This window comes from Megalobrama amblycephala, linkage group LG24, assembly GCF_018812025.1.
Source record: "Megalobrama amblycephala isolate DHTTF-2021 linkage group LG24, ASM1881202v1, whole genome shotgun sequence".
In the NCBI taxonomy this organism is placed as follows: Eukaryota; Metazoa; Chordata; class Actinopteri; order Cypriniformes; family Xenocyprididae; genus Megalobrama; species Megalobrama amblycephala.
In genome coordinates, this window is record NC_063067.1 from 8,265,523 (window position 1) to 8,285,555 (window position 20,033).

The 20,033-nt window shown below is 35.8% G+C and overlaps 1 protein-coding gene across 3 annotated transcripts in view; it reads left to right on the forward strand.

The window, feature by feature from the left end:
* The first annotated feature begins 1,647 nt into the window (after window positions 1–1,647).
* Window positions 1,648–20,033, forward strand: part of rarga (retinoic acid receptor gamma a) — a 68,275-nt gene continuing 49,889 nt past the window's right edge. Inside the window, exon 1 of one of the 3 annotated variants that reach the window (XM_048177189.1) lies at window positions 1,648–1,782. The gene's annotated coding sequence lies outside the window, so the exon portion shown is untranslated. Of the gene's footprint in view, window positions 1,783–7,852; window positions 8,003–8,316; window positions 8,340–20,033 lie in introns of those variants that run through there. The other 2 variants (XM_048177188.1, XM_048177190.1) reach the window with 2 other exon arrangements.

A 20,033-nucleotide genomic window follows, 5' to 3' on the forward strand; every position in this document is an offset into this window, starting at 1 on the left:
TTCCTGATCAATGTTTATACGTGAATAAAAGCCTAATTTCAATCTGTTCATCATATAAAGCGATCGTGTCTCTTCAGAATATTTGCACTAAACCGCTCGATTCATATGGATTATTTTTACGATCTCTTTATGAACTTTTTTAAGGGACAAAGTGGTAGTTGCGTAGACTGTCAATGGAGGTCTTATGCTGAAATTTGTTTTCCCTATGTTTCTCATTAGGCTACTGGTAGGGTTAGGATTAGGGTTAGACAGTCCATAGGAAACATAGGGGTAACAAACTTTGAGATTCTCTTACATTTTGTTTAAAATATCTTCATTTGTGTTTTCAAGATGAACGAAAGTCTTACGGGTTTGGAACGACATGAGGGTGAGTAATTAATGACTTTTTTTTTCATTTTTGGGTGAACTAAGAGCTTGTCCACACGGAGACGTGTTTAGCTGTATACGTGAAAAAAATTTGTATTGTATCGGCGTTTCGTCCAGATGGATCCTGCATTTTGGGAGCCTGAAACCGCTATTTTTTGAAACCAGGTCCCAGAGTGGATAAATCTAAAAATGACACCCTTGCACTTTTGTGTGTACAGCCAGTCCATATATTTTGTGAAACAATGATGTCATCGCCCTACGTCTTAACCCTAGTCAGACACCGCTACGTCATGTAAAAGCAAAAACAACAATGGTGGACTACATGCTTGTGTTCGTGCCGCAGAAGCTACTGAGCCTATTAGCTTTACTAAAATTTGTATACAGCACTCAAGGTTTAAACTTCTCCGCGTTTAGTGTATCTCTGTGGCAGAATTACAGTGCCACATACTGGTCTGGCATGTATACTACATCGTTTTGAGTCAGTTTCAGTGGTTTCATGTGTATGCACTGCAGTTATTTCTTGAGATGACACAGTGTTTACTGAATTTTTTTTAGAACGAGGGGAAAAAAAGATTGGATAGGGAAAGCTCTGGCTTCGTGTAGATGTGGCCTAAGTCTTTAAAAGCGCATCCTGTGTTTTATGAGATTTTTAACAAATGTTACAACTTACCCCAATATTATCTGACAAAATGCTGTTATTTGATCTAATCACAGTTCAACATTTAGGTAAAAAAGAAGAAGTAATTTTTTCGCATAAAACAAAGCTTATTAGAGTATTACAAGAAAATACCAAAGTCTTTCTACTTCAAAAAAATCATGTTTAATTCAATTATAGCCATTTCTTAGTAGGCTAATTATAGTGAAGTTAACATTGATTCAAAGTCATATTTTTTCTTCAGCGTACAATGGCAGTTTTATTTGCTAAGGAGAAGGCATTGAAAAGGGGACCTTTCCTCTCGAGCACAAAGATTTGCCTCAATTACAGAATTGCTTCCATATGTGGATCTGGCAGTTTCTCTCGCTGCCCCCTCCAGCCCCTCTCTAGCTCCTTCCTTTCTTTCTCCTCGTTCTCTCTCCATGTCTTTTAGCGACTTCCTTCCCCGACTTATATCTGTTTTTTAGCCGAACTATATTTTTCCGCCTTGCTTTCTTTCCCTTAGTCCCGCGAACGGTTTCGAAAAGGCCACCTTTTAAAACAAAGCCCGTCTTAATCAGAACATCCTGGTACTTTTGGCAGCGCGCTTCACGTGTGCTGATTCAATTAGAGCGAGAGAGCCAGGGACAGAACGCGCCTGGATCAGAAAACGAAAGGGAGAGAGAGTTGGAGGGGGGGCATGAAGGGAAAGAAGCGAATGAAAAGAAGAAAGAAAAAATGTGGTTTCACCAAAAGAATTCGGACTGGAGGGAGGCAGCCTGGTGAGTGCAATAGGGAAAGGTGGAAAATGAGAAGCGAAGGAGAGGGAGAGAGCGAAATGTTTTTTGACAGAGGTCGGTTCAGAGAGGGTTCATGGTGACATCATGGCTGATTGTGAGGAAAGTATAGACAGGAGGGCCATTCACCTTTCATTGGACACATATGTTGGAGGGTAGGCCGCGCTGCTCATTTGCATGCGCTTATTGGCAGTCTGTTTGGACCTCCGAAGCGCGCTCGCGCACACAAACACACAAATATAAATTGGCCTACAAGCATGCGCACATATGCAACCGCAGATTAAATATGACATGTGGCCTATAGATTTACATGAACTTTAATGCAAAATATACACCACAGCCTGCCCCCTTTTTCCCCTTATAGCTTTTTTCCAAAAGCTCTCTGTGTTGTTTTTCCCCGTGTATGTTATTTTTTTCATGTCAGTTGGAGTCGAAATGTGTACATTTTGCCAGAAGGAATGAATGAGGCCTTTTATAGCCGTGCGTTTGACTTTGAAACAGAAAACTGATGCTTTCCGTGTGCGTGTGTTTATGTATGTGTCTTTACGTGTGCGTGCTTTGAGTAAATGTGCGTTTGCTTATTTGCGCGCGAGGGGTGCGCGCGCACATGCCGGCCTCTCGCTTTCTCCGCATGTCTCGTTGCAGCACAAAACTTCACATGACATCAATCTGCATGCAAGGAAATAGTGATCTCATTACAGGCATCTTGTTCCTGATTAAAACCTGCCGTAGCCACCAGCCTCTCTCTCTCCTCCCCTCCCTTTTTCGCTTTCTTCCCCTTCCCTTTTCCATACACTAGTCCTTGGCACAAATAAATACATTTCTTAGTGGAAATGTTATTTGTTTTTTTATTTGCACTCTCGAGTCGTGACGATTAGCAGGGAAAGGCGGGTAATAGATGAAAAAACATTGAAGCAGGAAGGGAAAAAAAAAATGAATCAGAGGCCTTTAAGATGAGTTAAGATGTCAAAACAAAGAGTGACAGATGCAACTGTTGTGAAGAAGAAAACATTATGGGCGAAAGAGAGGGAGAAGTGGAGTGAATGACAGAGAGGCTGTCTTAATACTTCTCGACTGTTGATGAGTGTATACCACATCCACCTTGTTGGCATTGAGTCATGTGTTATTATTTGACCTATGACGTATTAATAACAACCACAACAATTTAGTAAATTACTGAAGGTGTTTCAAGGACAGTTTAACCCCAAAGAATAACATTCACAACTTGAAACAAGCCATATGGTTCACAATTTTCTGTTATTTGAAAAAAAAAAAAAAATTAACTGGCTCTTCAACACTGTGCCATTATAGGATAGCAAAGTGTTCATTTGCATACTTCAAAATCTCAGTAGATGCAGTATGTCATCTGATTATACTGTAGTTCACCTAATATTTTATGACTACTACTACTCATTTGATGAACTGCTTATTCATGCATAATAGAAGAAAGAGTCATTCAGATATTAGTATTCTGTATTCAGACTGTATAACTTTTTGCCAGGACATGTTAAATTTATGGACATTTATTTGCTTATGCAGACTTAAAAATATGCATAAAACACCTGTGAGAAATCAATACGACAATTTCCTCCCTTATGAAATTTTGCGGTATTTATAATAAATATACATCATTATCTTTTTTTAAAAATTCATATGCCCTCATAATCTTCAATCATAAATAACTTCTCCTCCCTCTTGCAACGACATCCAAGGGCGTCGGTTTGATTTTGACATTAGGGGGTTTTTGCATTTATGATAGACTTTTGATTGCAATTTCATGTCATATAAAGCCTTTATTTATATATTAGCCAACACACTTAGAAAGGGAGTATTTATGTCAGTATGTGCCTGAAACAATAATTACATCATTTTGATTATGTAAACCAACAACATTGCAATTTAGCTGTCTGTACTTCATGATAGAATTGATAAATGGATTTACACAACAATTGCATAATTTTATGAGATTAATGTAATTTTAAATACAAAGTATATAAATAAATTATGAAAAAGCTTTTTAGGGCCACAAGATTATGAAAAATATCATTATTGTTGATTATTGCCCTTGATATTGTACTTATGATTATTAATGTGGATTAATAGAATACATTAAAATGTTTTTGTGTGGGGGGAAAGAGCACACAGAAAACCATTTATGAATTATTTATATGAATGTGTTTTACACATTAGTAAATCAAGACTACACATTGGTTCACTTAGTACAGGGGTGTCCAATCCTGCTCCTGGAGGGCCACTGTCCTGCAAAGTTTAGCTCCGATCCCAATTAAACACACCTGAACCAACTAATCAAGCTCTTACTAGGCATAGTGTGTTGAGGCAAGCTGGAGCAAAACTCTGCAGGACATTGGCCCTCCAGGACTGACTTTGGACACCACTAGCTTAGTAGCATGAAAAACAAAATGGTTATTCAAATTGAGAATAAATTATGTACAGAAAGCGAGCAAAGAACGTTCTCCATCACTGACATGGTCAATGACTTCTCAATTAAGCTGACACTAAAACACTTAAATTGTCGCTTGTTTATGATGAGAGAAGTCGTGAACGTGCAGAACTGAGTGCTGAATGTCAGTGAGCATGTGCTGAATGTGCATTTCTTCTGCACTGGGTGACTAATTTACACACCTTTGATTGGCCATTGCATTCATGTGCTCAACAGACACATCTGTGATTGGTTGTAATGCTCAACGCTTGATGCAACCTGAGCATATCTAAATGTAATGCTGTAATACACACTCTTCATTCATTTTCACATTTCAATTTAATCGCAACAGTTGATCTAAATTATTGCAAGGGACAATTCAGTAGTCGCTGGTTATTAGTAGGGACACTCACATGAGATCACAGCAATAGTGAACCCCAAAGATCCAATGTAGTCCTGCCCTACATTTTTTTCTTGTTCAAGAAGCTGTTTTACTCTGATATACTGTACGTCACAATAGGGAAGAAAAGACTATCGCTACTTCTGTTTCATGCTGACTTTAACAGTACATTGGGCCTTATTTTTACTGACTTTTCTAGGAGTGTACTACACATTTGACATACTGCGTTTTGCATACTACAGATGCAAGAATTCTATATAAAAGCAGAATAAGAGGAAATGGGGAGAATGAAGCAAGTGAAAGTGAAATATAATGTGGAAAACTGATGGACAAAGACAGAAAGACAGACTGAGAGATACACAGGTAGTGTAGGAGAAGGAGGAGAGGAAGAGAGAGAGAGATAGCAGTCTGATCTATCTTCATTATCCTCCACTCTGCAGTCTCCCAACACAGAGATCATAAATCTCAACCTCCAGCACACTTCACTGACAACGAAACACAAACACTGCTAACCTCTGACCTCTCTCCTGCTACTGACACACAGACACATACTCACTCAGAGACACGCGGAGAATGACAGCACATACTGTAATATTATTTGAACTAAATGTTTAGTCGAAAATGTAAGTGTAATAAACCTGCTTACTAAAATAGCTTCATATCTTGAAATGATTTGATAAGGAGGCTCTTGCATTTAAAGGATAAGTTCACTTCAGAATGAAAATTTCCTAATAATTTACTCACTCCCATGTCATTGAAGATGTTTATGTCTTTCTTTCTTCAGTTGAAAAGAAATGAATGGTTTTGAGGAAAACATTCCAGGATTTTTCTCCATATAGTGGACTTCAATGGGGACCAATGGGTTGAAGGTCCAAATTGTTGTTTCAGTGCAGCTTCAAAGGGCTCTACACGATCCCAGGCAAGGAATAAAGGTCTTATCTAGCGAAACAATGTCATTTTCTAAAAAAAAAAAAAACCTTTTTAACCACAGATGCTCGTCTTGCACTGCTCTGCGATGCGCCACGCATTACGTAATCATGTTGGAAAGGTCACACACACATATCGTAGGCGGAAGTACCGATCCAGTGTCTACAAAGCGAACATGCAAAGACTAAGCCAAACGCCCTTTACAAAAAAAAGGTAAAACAACGATGTCGGATGATTTTGAAGTTGGAGAAGAAAATGAGAAGTACTACCGTGGCTCAAGTGAAAAAAGTACATGCTCTATTTTCATGCACTAATTTTGTACTTAATATACTAAAAATTCTTCTTTAGTACTTCTTAAGAACATCTAAGTGTACTCAACTGTGCTATTTTGAGACACCTTGAAATATGAACTAAAATGTGCTTTTAATATACTATCTCTGTATTTAAAAAATGTATTTAGATACAACTTAGAGTACACTTGAACCCATAGTGGTAACTAAATTCTTCTGCCTAAATCACGCGTGACCTTTCCAACGTGATTACGTAATGCATGTGGAGTGCAAGATGAGCATTTGTGGTTAAACAGTATATAATTTTTTTTTTTTTTTTTAGAAAATGACCGATCGTTTCACAAGATAAGACCCTTATTCCTCGTCTGGGATCATGTAGAGTCCTTTGAAGCTGCACTGAAACTGCAATTTGGACCTTCAACCTGTTGGTCCCCATTGAAGTCCACTATATGGAGAAAAATCCTGGAATGCTTTGCTCAAATACCTTAATTTCTTTTCGACTGAAGAAAGAAAGACATAAACATCTTGGATGACATGGAGGTGAGCAAATTATCAGGAAATTTGAATTATCAGTGAACCTTTAATCTCATGTCACCATTTAGTTTTTTGTTTTTTTGAATGAACTATTAAATAACCTCATATTTTTAGTTAACATATTCTAAACTAAATTTAACTGTTTTGTACAGATAGTTTATATGTTTCCATAGAGTGATATGCAGATGAAGCTGCATTGTACGTTCGTGTGGCAAAGCAAACCACTTCCTGTTGACTTGTGTATTGAGACCTATAATGCCAGCCCTGCTAAAGTGTCCTACTTGAACACTATATAGCTCAGTTTAGTAAACGGTTTTATCTTAGCAAATAAAAATCTGTTGAGTTTTGAATGCTGAGAATGTTTTTAAATGTTATTTGACAGGAAGTTCATATTTAGTCCAGTACCACCTGAATGGAACCTTTGTACACAGGAAAGTTGTTAACCTGTCAAAACATCAGAATATGATCATATGTAAATATATTGTATATTGAGAGTTCTATTTGATTTATTTTCAAGACTTATTTGACTTATTTTCAAGACCGACATGCCACCTCCCTGATCTTGAGATGGCACCGTCAAAGAGGAGCCAGTTAAGGTGTGTCTTCACTATGAGGTTTGTGGGGGTTTCTTTTAACCAAAGCCAGTGCAGAATGGCAGCTTTAGGAAGAACCATGCAAACGCCCAGAACCACAAACAAGCCAGCGCAGAACTGTTCCATACAAACACAAACTCCACACTGTACTGATATAAAACACATAAAGCGGCATGTAGACGAACACACCCTCGGCACTATGAAGTTTGGAACTTCCCATATTTACAGACTCCCCTCATCAAAAAGATGCCATTTTCCTGTGGACTTTTGAAGCAAATTAATCATTCATGACAACCATGAAATGATTCATCAATGGATGTTACCTGTTTTATGCTTTTCAACTCGAAATGGTTTAATCCTATTAATGTGCATGTTTACTTGTTACTAACACTGTTCATACTATACCTTGAGTTTGTGATTTGTCACCATGATTTAGGGTTTTTTCACACTTTGATGCTGTTTAGTGCATGTTATTGCATTTTTATGCAGGCATTTTTCACCACTGGAATAACATGCCCCAATAAATCGTTCATAATAAGACCAGTAACATGCATCAGTTACTTTGAGGAGAAACTGTACTCACTTTAAGGAGTTACTCATTGCCATTCCTACATCATGTGCTACTCAGTGCATGCCACTTTGTTAATACACAGAGTTCAAGGAGTGAGAAAAAGAGGGAGAAAGAAAGAAAGAAAGAAAGAAAGAGAGGCAGAGAATTAAAAACAGAAATTTAAGCTTGCCTCTGTTTCTTCCCTCTAGGCATTTTGTGGCTTGTGAAAAATGTGCTGTATATTTGAAGGGTGGAGTCACGTGACCCAGACAGGGTTCATGAATCAGAGCGCATAATTATTTCTAAGAGAGACGAAAAGAAGAGAAAGAGGGAGGGAGGGAGGGAAAGAGAGAGCGAGGCAGAGTAAAGGAAGAAGATAGAAAGAAACGTCCGTGTAGTGTGAAAGTGACTCTGATGAACGGAGAGCGCGAGCTTCTCTTTTCTTCTCCTCGCGGATTTCAGTCACACCGGGTGAGTTTAACTTTCACAGAAGCGTTCAAACGATGTTTTGTTCAAGTTTACTCTCTTATGTCTGTCAGATATGATGCATATAACAACCGGAGTGATTTAAAACTGAACTTGAGGAGATGCAATAGAGAAGCGAAAGAGTGATGAAAGAATCGTAACTTTTTGTTCGTTCGTTCGCTACGCTCGCGCGACTCGGTTCTCCTGAATTCATCTAATTGTAGCGCGTGCGCTGTGCGTGTGTTTTCATTTATTTTCGTATCGCGTTGATGTTTGGCGAGCAAGCGTTTCCTTGATTCGCGGTGTGTTCGAAGAGACGTCTGCTTACCTATACCTTTTCCTAGTGAGTTGTACCTTGACATATGTAAAACATTTCTCTGACAGGTATAGTTTTCTTTCTAGCCTTGAGTGTTTATGCAGTAGCCCTGTGGCTTACAAGTTTTAAGTATGTGTTTGTAAATGTGAGATTAATGAGTGCAAGACAAAGTGTTGTGTACCTACAACTTGTGGTTAAGGGAAAGGTGTTCTCACAAGCATCTCATGCAACATAAAAATGTTTTGTGAGTTAACATAATATATGGTAACAGAAAAAAATATTAAAGTTAAATAAATGATTTAATGTTATAAACCTGAATACAATAAGATACATCAATGGGAGGATAGTTTATTTGGATTTAGGGGATAACATTTAAAAAAAAAAGAAAGTATTTTCTTTGCAATGGCAATGAATGGTGACTGAAGATGTTGTACCTCAAAATGGATGCAAACTCACCATAAAAATCACACTATATTCCAAGTCTGTTGAAGCCAAATGAGAGCGAATGTGCAAGGAGCAGGTCGAAAAGTTTTCATCCACTCATCATTTTGACATCTTCCCTTGCTCTTAATGAGAAAAGTAGTCATTTGTGAACTATTTGGATTTTTTATTCAATGAATTGGTTGATCCAATTCACAAAACCGATCTTAATGATTTTTTCCGGTTCTCGAGTTGGCTCAATAGTTCAGACACAGGAACATTTTTGGTTTAAAACTTTAATTCATATGGCTTCCGAAGACTTATGAGCATATGAGTCATGTGGATGCTTTTATGAGTTATTCTGCATCCCTCTTGAGGTTTAAAAGCATTCAGTCCACATTCATTATAATTACATGGAAAAGACCGACCTGGAATTTTTGCAAAACATTTTCTTGTATGTTCTGCAGAAAAATAAAATATCATAGTGGCACACTTTTCATTTTTGAGCGAACTATCCCTTTAAAGGTACTGCATTTTGGCATTGTACAGTGAAATCACTTTGAATTCAATTTGTTCTATTTTAAAAAGTAACAAAATGCATACAAATGCACATAATAGGACTTTATGTGTTACTTTTCTATTGATTGGTGAACTTACAGTACAGTGAAACTCATTGCATTGACTTTAGCACCTGTTCTTTGTGCTTTTCTCTGACTCACTCTGTGATCTGAAAGAATTTGCTTTCTTTTGCTTTTCAACATGTTGTGTGTGAGATTTTCATGAGTTGAAAAGTTTTTTTTTAAGTTTATGCCAGCAGTGTTTAATAGTGTCAGAGCCAGCCGTGATTTATGAGCTCCTCTTTTAACGTGTGACAGAATGTTCACATCCAAACTCACATCTGGGGCCGAGGAGAAGTCTGAGCGCGTTACAACATTAAAAACAACAGACTTACTCCACACATGCACAAACAAATGTATGCACGGCTCCTTTTTTTTTTTTTAAAAATGAGAAAGGAATGGGCCAGCCCTATTCTGTCTTGAGCTGTTTATGTCTCACAGATCAGCAACATGAGTTTACATGAACTCAAACAAAAGAAGCAGAGACAAGGAAAAACAAACTATTGTCAAACCAGATATTCACGTTCCACCAAAACCAAAACTCCCACTCTGACTCCAGCGGGACTGTGGAGTCTGATCTCAGACGTACAGTAACTGTAATGGAATACGGGAGTGTCTTAATGTGTTTGTGTGTTTGGGTAAACTGCTGTCATTATATTCTTGAGTGTGTTTTCCTTGTTGAGTGACAGTGAAATGTGTCTCTGTATATCAACCAACCCTAACCGCAGTATTAGATTGACAGTGTTACTTGCTACATCTTCTAGTTTAGACATGGTAATGTTTTTATGATCGATAGAATGGCCCTTTGCTTTTTGCATGCAGGTTTGACTTGTTGCTTGTTACTGTATGAATAAACAAATGCATGGTTAGACCACCCCACTGTCTGTCAATCTGTCTAGATGCCAATTTTACTTCAGTCATCATAGCTAATCTGGCAGCTTTCTGACTTGGAATCGTAAATCCAGGAGTTTATCCTTGACTCTCTCAGGAATTTTGGGGGGCAATTGAATATAAGTGGCAGGGAGGGGCTGAACAGGTGGTTTATGGGGGTTCTGGGAAGGTGGAGGGGACTTTGTTCTGTACTCTGTAATTATGAAGGAAACCATCAGATCACTATTTCCCTTGTATATTTTTGCAGGTGTGCAGGGATGTATCTCTTTGACTGCATGTGTATATAAGACTTTATATGTCAGGCTGTGTGTGTGTGAAGGGGAGAGAGTGTCCGGCATCTGCTTATGGAAGTTCCTGTGTGTGTCACGGCTTTTATTAATGTGACTATGTTAGTGTGTGTTTATACTCACGAGCGTGAATGCTTCCCCGTGCCAGTGCTACTGTAATGAGCGCCATCTATTACCTTCTATTGCCCTGATTAAATAAACTGTGTTCATCTGAAATGGCTAGTTTAGCTCAGAGGCCATGTCATTTGTTTTTATAAATCTGATTTCTTGTCTGATTACGCTACGTAATAAACCACAACTACAATCTTGTGGTGATCATGTTAATGCTCTGATCCTTAACCAATTATTTAACCTCGTTTCCCACAGAGGAATACTACATACTGCGGGCATAAATAAGCTCACTGGCCGTGTTCGCTTTCTCTCCGTTCAGACGTTTTATGGGTCTTTAAAAAACCTTTATTTTTTATGTTGTTTATTCGTACTTGCAATGTGCCTGTGCTCATCTTGTCCACATCACATTGCGGAACAGAACTGTCAGAACAGTCTTTCGTCCACTCTATTTATCCCATCACTCTTTCCATTGCTCTCTCTCTGTCTTTCTATGTGTCACAACCACTTCCAAACCTATGAAGTTTGGTTATTTATTTATTTATAAAAAGAAGAAAAACTTGCACCTGTGTTAATTATTATTATTATTATTATTATTATTATTATTATTTCAAATATTATTTCACTCTAAATTTTTGCTAAATTTCACAAATAATTATAAAGAAGGAGCAAGTAACAGATTGAATTAAACATGAAAATTAATATTAATTAAAAGCAGTTTATATATATATATATATATATATATATATATATATATGTTTTTAATTAATATTAATTTTCATTTTCATTAAATTATTATTTCATGAAATTCATTAATTAAAATGTATATATATATATATATATATATATATATATATATATATAAAACTTGTTACTACATAAATTAATTTGTTAATTTGAAAAAAATAATAAACATTAATGATTAATATTATATTTTATATTTAATATATCAATATTAATAATATTATAATTTTTATATATATATATAAACTATATATATATATATATATATATATATATATATATATAAATTATAATATTATTAATATAATATTATGAATATTTTGTAGTTTTTAAAATAACTAACAATAACTTTTTCAAATTATTTTAAAAATATATAGTAAATATGTAAGAAATATATGTACATTTATTTTTATTTATTTATTAAAAAACTACATATATTATTAAAATTAATTAAAAACATTAATTAAAAACAGTTTATACTATATATATATATATATATATAAATTATAATATTAATATATTATAGTAATTATAAAATATATCATTCATTAAAAATGTTTTAGAATTTTTTCAAATTAACATTAATTTATGTAGTAACAATAGTTTATATAAGGTGTTATATGTATATAATAAATATACACATTTTGTTGTTTTTTATAAGTAGTTTTTAAAATAACTAACAATAACTAGTCAAATTAAAATAACTAACAATAACTAGTCAAATTATTTTAAAAATATATAGTAAATATGTATAGAAATATATGTACATTTAAAAACTACATATACTATATTATTTTTAAAAAAGTTTTATAATTAAAATTAACATTAATTAAAACAGTTTTTATATATATAATTATAATATTATTAATATATTATAGTAAATATAAAATATGATATCATTCATTAAAAATGTTTTATAATTTTATAAATATAAACATTTTAATCAATAAATATTTTGTTTTTTATAAGTTGTTTTTAAATAACTAACAATAACGTTTTCAAATTATTTAAAAAAATGTATAATATATGTACATTGTAAAAAATGTAATATGTATAGTATTATTGGTAATTAATACATAATTTAAATGGCAGTGTTAAATGATATGCAGTGTAATTTGAGGTAAATGCACACATTTATGGTTTATTGTGAATGAAAGTGTATACTTGAGCCTTACAGCTGGGGCTGTGACAGTACATAATATACTTATTTAAATTATTACTTGAAGGGCAAGTTATACCCAAGTGGTGTGATAGATATTATTATGGCATTGTCAGTGTTGTACGATGATTGGGTGTGAAGAATGTTTGTTCGGTGCCAGGAAAGGGCTCAGTGTCAGACTGGTTTTAATTGATGGGATATGTGACTCCGAAGCAGAAGATCATCTATCACTCTTAATGTTGTGCTACCATTTGACCTGTCAGAAGGCAGAGGAATTCGAACGTGTCAGTTTTATCTCCCACAATAAAAAGGTTTATGAAGGGCTTTCGCAGAAATGACTGCCTGATGACAATGATACGCTTTGTTTAATTTTGCAGCGGTCCAATTTGGCAAGGCTATATTTTACTATTGTTTATTAATGCCGCTTGACAGCACTGTAACCACTGTCCCCTGCTGTGGTGCTGGGATAGGGGATGAAGAAAAAAACATTGAAAAATAAATAAATTAATAATTAAAAAGTTATCTTTCTGCATCTGCGTGTGTTTGTATGTGCGTGTTAATGACGTCTGGCCTTCAGCACTTAGTTCTGACCCTCCTATGACCATGTGACCTCCACAATGCCTGGAGGTTCCTCAGCCGCAGACTTTCCACACAATACGTCTCGTCTCCCCACATCTTTCTTCAATTGATTCCACATAGATTTCATTCAAGGTTACAGCACAATGTGTTGTGTCTTATTGTAATGTCTCCTGTGCATAACAAGCGGACAACTGGTTTTATCCATCAGGGTTTGCTGTAAACATCCCTCGGACACATATGCTTATGTTTTATGCAGGATATGACAATTATTTTTCCACAGAAAATATGCAAACTACAAGCAGATCTCTTATTTTTATGGTCAGATGTTTGTGTTTTCTGGTCAATTTTTTGCGTATTTAAACTGTTAGTGTGCCTCGAAAATGCGAGGCGTTTTTTAATTCAGAGTGTACGACTCGGCACGGCTCGGCTCGCTGTGGCTCAGTTTGCTTTTCCCCTGCAGTTAATACCAATTCAAAGTAGGTGGGATTATAGATTGATCATTATAGTTGCGCAACCTCTACTGCCAATGACACTGATAGTGAAGATTCTCTCTGACCAATCAGTGATCTGCAGTGTTTACACATCACATTTTAGTATCGGTGCGTCTTGCACAACCGAGGTGGTACTATTTAAGCAAGCTGTACCGAGCCATACCATGCAGTGGAAAAGCGCCAAAGCGAGTCGTAATAAGCCGTACACCGTAAACCCGAATAATTTGAGCTAAATCAAAAAATTTGAGATAATCAGTTACATCAAATTTTTTGAGTTATGATGTTCTGAATTTTAAGTAAGAATTTTCTGAATTTGAGTTTGTAGTACTCATGCATGTTAATTGCTCCTAACTTGAAGTACTGAGTTAGCTAACTCATACATTTTGATAGCAGAAAACATAATAGATTTAGTTAATTCACTTTTTTATTTTGAGTTCTTTCAAAATAAATGAGTTATTTACTTAATAAGTTGTCAGAATTTTAAACTTTGAGTTTCTTAACTTAAAAAAATTCTCATTCAACTTTTGTTAAGTAAGATTTTTATTTTGTACTCGTACATTTTTAACGTGTTTTCAAAAGATGTAATGTAAGTCTAAGGTGTCCCCTGAATGTGTCTGTGAAGTTTCAGCTCAAAATACCCCATAGATTTTGTTTAATTCATTTTTTTAACTGCCTATTTTGGGGCATCATTAAATATGCGCCGATTCAGGCTGCGGCCCCTTTAAATTCTCGTGCTCTCCGCCCCCGGAGCTCGCGCTTAAACAGCATAAACAAAGTTCACACAGCTAATATAACCCTCAAAATGGATCTTTACAAAGTGTTCGTCATGCAGCATGTCTTATCGCGAAAGTATGGTATTTATTTGGATGTTTACATTTGATTCTGAATGAGTTTGATAGTGCTCTGTGGCTAAAGCTAACATTACACACTGTTGGAGAGATTTATAAAGAATGAAGTTGTGTTTATGCATTATATAGACTGCAAGTGTTTAAAAAATGAAATTAACGACAGTCTTGTCTCCGTGAATACAGTAAGAAACGATGGTAACTTTAACCACATTTAACAGTACATTAGCAACATGCTAACGAAACATTTAGAAAGACAATTTACAAATATCACTAAAAATATCATGATATCATGGATCATGTCAGTTATTATTGCTCCATCTGCCATTTTTCGCTATTGTTCTTGCTTGCTTACCTAGTCTGATGATTCAGCTGTGCACATCCAGACGTCCTGCCCTTGTCTAATGCCTTGAACATGGGTTGGTATATGCAAATATTGGGGGCGTACATATTAATGATCCCGACTGTTACGTAACAGTCGGTGTTATGTTGAGATTCGCCTGTTCTTCGGAGGTCTTTTAAACAAATTTTTGATTTACATAAGAAGGAGGAAACAATGGTGTTTGAGACGCACTGTATGTCATTTCCATGTACTGAACTCTTGTTATTCAACTATGCCACGGTAAATTCAATTTTTAATTCTAGGGCACCTTTAAAGAGATAGTTCACCCTAAAAATGAAAATTATCCCATGACCCTCAAGCCATCCTAGGTGTATATGATCTTCTTTACATACAGTCGTCCACCGGAAGCTAGTTATTTGAATTTATAAAGTTTTTTTTTTTTACAAAAACGCACTGCTTCAGTTCAGAAGGCCTTTATTAACCCCCTGGAGTCATATGGATTACCTTTTTATGCATGGATGTGTTATTTTTGGCTTCAAAACGCGGCCCCCCCATTCACAACCATTATAAACCTTGGAGGACTAAGGATATTTTTAAATATATCTCCAATTGTGTTTGTCTGAAAGAAGATAGTCATATACACCTAGGATGGCTTGAGGATGAGTAAATCATGGAATAATTTTCATTTTTGGGTGAACTATCCCAATAGTTGAAATATTTGTGTGAAATATTTGAGTACATTAACTTATACATTTAACTTAAAGTTATCAGGTTATCTCAACGTAAATGTTTTGCTAGCTATAACAAACTAATTCAGAAAATGCCAACTTGCTAATTTGCTAACAGTAGCAGGGTATATCACTGACTGAATGAGTACAGCAACTTAAAACATGCTCTCAAACCAAGCAGCATGCGCCTCTTGTCACCATGATGGTAACTCTCCAAAAACCCACATTAACAGAAACTCTTCTAAATTAGCATAACAAAATATTAATCACTAGGCCTACTAATTCTCCCTTACCATTAATCTTGCACAAACAAGATAAACTTGCTTAATTTTAGCATTTTCTCTCCCTTTTCGAGTGCCATGGGCAAAGCTTGCTGGAAAATAAAAAGTCACAACCCAGTTTCAGTTAAACTTAAGTTAGTCTAAATTAAAAGAAATTAGTTCATACAACTCAAAACAATGAAACTGTTCAGTTTGCTTGAAACATGTCAGTGTTTTTTCAAAAGAAAAAAAAAGTTCTAAATGTTCATAAAAGTTAATTTAACTCAACTAATTTGTTTAAGTTTGTCCTACTCAAACCAATTAAGTATTTTGAGCATTAGGGTTTACAGTGTACCGAGCCGTATACCATGCAGTGGAAAAGCGGGATTAGTGTTGCTAGTGCCATGCTCAACCACACTTCTTAACATAAAGGTTCTTGATTGGTATCAATAGTTCCATGAAGAACCTTTACCTTCCGTGGAATCTCTCCATTGAACAAAAGGTTCTTTATAAAGCAAAAAAAGTTCTTTAGAATATTCCAATATTCCTCACACTAAGAAAAAATCTTGAACTGTTCACTGAAAGTTTTTGGGGGGGAACTTTCGGAACCTTTATTTTTATTCTGTGCATTGGCTGGGTTCCATTACATTGAGTCTGATTAGGTGAAAGTGTTTTTCTCTCCTTTTTCTTTGCTTTTTTAGGAATGGAACAGTTTATATTTGCTCTTTAAGTGAGCTTGATACCTCTCGTAGAATTTTCCAGATCCATCGTCCACAAGATGTTTGATCTGAATCCATACGCCTCACTCTTGTGGCCTCCGCTATATGGTGCCTCTGCCTTTCTGGGGGTGTTTGAGCATATACGGTCGGATGTGTCAATCCGTCTTAGCGCTGATCGACAGCAGGAAGGCTAATGTGGAAAGTTAAAGTAGCTTTTAAAGTAGAGCGGCATGAGCTTAGAACGAAGGAGTGGAAATATTCAGAGTGTAGACAGGAAATGAACCCAAACCGCTGTACCATCCCAAATCCGTCACAGCTTTGGAGGAAGAATGGATTGCGGTTTTAGCCAGGCAGAGGGAGGAAAAAAATAACTCACCATCGGCTCCGACGGTTAATGCCTCCTGTGACGGCTCATTTTTTTTCTTTTTTTTTTCTTTTGCGTACCAGTTAAGAGTGATTTTTGTGATGGCTCAACAGTTAGGTCTCAAATTGTTGTTTTCCTAGCAAGAACGTGATACCTTCGGCAGTAGGGACACTTGATCCACCAGAGGCAATTCTCTCCTGAGTTGAAATGGATACTTTTTTTCTCTCTAAACACAACCTGCCTACCATTTCGCAGTGGCAAACTGCAGTACTTCAGAGAGTAGACGTCACCAGCCCGGCTCAGCCCAGCCCCGAGGAGCCATGAATCACATAGAGCTGATTCTGTCAGAGATACACAGCGCATCACCCAACCATGCCAGGAGCATTTTCTCTCTCTCTCTCTCTCTCTCCCCGTCTCGCTCAATCTTTCTTTCTTTCTCTGTGGCTAATAGGCCTCAGCATGCTCTGCTAATGATGTGTTTGTTCTGTGAGGAGCAATGTAGAAACGGTGGTGAAATCAGGGTTTTGGAAAGTCCCAGCCTGTTCTTATAATCCCTGCAAACGTCGGGTCTGCGGTGGGTGCCCGCCGTTGCCCCCCTCTTAGCCCACAGCGGGCTAGAGGAGTTTGAATGAGCGTGTGTGTAAGGGTCAGCCAGAGAATAGCAGTAATGAGAGAACATGTGTGTATGTACTTATACATATGTGTGTGTGTGTGTGTGTGCGCCTCGGGGGCCTGTGCCAGAGAGAGAGAGGGCGAGGGCCCTAAAAATGAGCTCACTTTCTGCACAGCCTGCCTGCCATAAAAGCAGAACATACTCTGTAAAACTCTTTGCCGATGTGACTCATGAAAATACGCAGGCGCCAAGTGTTTTTATTAATTCATTATTGTGTTTGGGAAAATTCTAGGAACACACAGATCCCTTTTCAATCAGTTCCCCTCTTTTCAAATGGCTGCATGAGATTTGGATTTTCCCTGGCTCCCTTTCACCCCCCTTTCTTTTCCACTATTTTTCTGCTTTCTATTTCTCTCAGTGTAAAAGTTTTTTTGGGTGTGATTTTGATATTTTTCTCCACCGTCTCTCTCTCTCCAGCCGTTCGTCTTTTTTCTTTTCTTCAGCTTTTTATTTTATTCCCAACATCCTCCTTATGTTGTTTCTTGATGTTCTTACTACTGGCAGAGTCAAAAGTTCAGAAGACTTAGAGTTAATGCAAGCCCTAAAACTTTATAGTGAGAGCCAGCGTGATATTGTATTTCCAGTAGACATTTTTATTTAGACAATTTTTTAGTGCTGTATTTAGTCCAATACTTATTTATACTAAACTTTTCTTTTTTTTTATTGCTGGAACATCTCATTTTCCATCCTGTGATCAATAATCGTTTAAAAAAAAAAAATCAAAATAAATCAATTTTAAAATAAATACATAAAAAATAAATAAATTAACAAATACATTTAAAATAAATAAATAAATAAATAAATAAATGTAAAAAATAAATATATTTAGAAATAAATAAAAATTCTAAATAAAATTACTAAATACCTTTAATAAATAAAATAAATTATAATAAATAATAAATACAAGAAAATGCTGCTAAATAAATAAATAGATACATTTTAAATACACTGAAAAATAAATATATTTGAAATAAATAAATAAATAAAACCTTTAATAAATAAAATACATTCTAATAAAGAAAAGAAAATTTAGCTAAATAAATACATTTTAAAAATACATACATTTAAAAAGATAAACAAATGAATTTAAAAACATTTAAAAATAATTATATTAAAAAAGTAAATATATTTAAAAATTAATGAATACATCAAATATATTTAAATAATAAATTAAAATCTTAAAATAATCTTAATTTTATCTTAATCTGAGAATTAATCTAAGAAAATATACATGAATTTTAGTCTTTTGTCTTATATTTTGTCATCTTAATTGACTGTTTTAGCACATAATGATATCGGATTATAATTTATGCCTTGCAGCGTTTCAAATGAAATTGAAGTCTGGTAACATTCCCGGTGGATATATAACAAATATTTCCTAACCTTGACTGATATGTGTGGAAAACATAATTACGATATCATTTTAGTTTACAGTAACAGTTTCAATTCAGCGAATAGCGCATTTGGCCTGACAGCAAGCGGCTTCACTCTGCTGCAATTGCGAAGAATTTATTCTGTACTGCCTCGGTCTCCAGGGTAAACACGTTGACTACGGCAATGTGTGGTTTTGAATGGTGAGCTCTAAATGATATCTGTTACATATGGAACAGTTCTGAGGGGTCATGGACGGAGCTGGAGCGGGAGGGGGTTTGGGGAAGGGGGGCGATGTGGGCAGGGATGGGTTCGAGGGCACACGGTCACAGATGAAAACCAGACCTGGAGGAAAAGAGAGGGGGGGGGTAGATGGCAAGGCCTTGTTGTGGCTGGCTATGGGCGTGTGCCTATCTGCAGAGCTCCTTCCTTAGACGTGGCCACCCTAGCTTGGAAGCACATGTGGAAGAGTTTACTGTAATGGAACTCTAAATTAGTGGTGGTTTGAAGCTGCCTGCAGCAGTAGGCTGTAATTAACTGGCTCTGCTGAAAGAAACAGAACCAGAGAGGCTGGAGTGAGTGTGTGTTTGTGTATGTGTGTGTGTGTGTTGTGCAGATGTGTATACTGGAGCCATGGAAGAAAATGGCACATTGGGAGAAAAAAATATTTTTTTAGCATGTATTAATGAATGCTTTTGCTTTATATTCTTACAAAAGATTCTTTTTTCGGATGTTTCTTTGGGCGCTATTATGTCCCAGGGATTTTTTTTTTAAACTTTTTTTTTTGTTTGTTTACATGAAGGTCTTTTTAATTATATCCGCATCACTTATTTTTGCATAAAAATGCATTTTATTTATGTATTTTTTTTTTCAGTCTTAAAGGGTTAGTTCTCCCAAAAATTAAAATTCTGTCATTAATTACTCACCCTCATGTCATTCTAAACCCGTAAGTCCTTCATTCATCTTCGGAACACAAATTAAGATATTTTTGATGAAATCCGATGGCTCAGTGAGGCCTGCATTGACAGCAAGATAATTAATTAACACTTTTAGATGCCCAGAAATCTACTAAAAAAATATTTAAAACAGTTCATGTGACTACAGTGGTTCAAACTTAATGTT